The sequence below is a fragment of the Theobroma umbraticum genome, unplaced genomic scaffold (genome assembly GCF_002168275.2).
Source record: "Theobroma umbraticum cultivar Fairchild unplaced genomic scaffold, ASM216827v3 scaffold_20.0, whole genome shotgun sequence".
Classification (NCBI taxonomy): domain Eukaryota; kingdom Viridiplantae; phylum Streptophyta; class Magnoliopsida; order Malvales; family Malvaceae; genus Theobroma; species Theobroma umbraticum.
The window spans coordinates 2,940,344-2,940,619 of NW_018397266.1; positions in this window are offsets into that span (position 1 = coordinate 2,940,344).

A 276-nucleotide genomic window follows, 5' to 3' on the forward strand; every position below is an offset into this window, starting at 1 on the left:
ACTAAAAAAAGATTGGATAGGTTCAAGAAGAATCGGTTAAACACTGGATCAAATGAGCTGAAAACGAAATTGGAAAAATATTTATTGGAGCCTGTGGATGATGAGGGGTTTGATGATGATGAGTTTGATGTTCTTATGTGGTGGAAACTTAATCAGTTTAGGTTTCCTGTACTTGCTACTATTGCTCGTGATGTATTGGCTGTTCCCATATCTACAGTTGCTTCGGAATCTGCTTTGAGTACCGGTGGGCGTGTGCTTGATGTATATAGAAGTTCT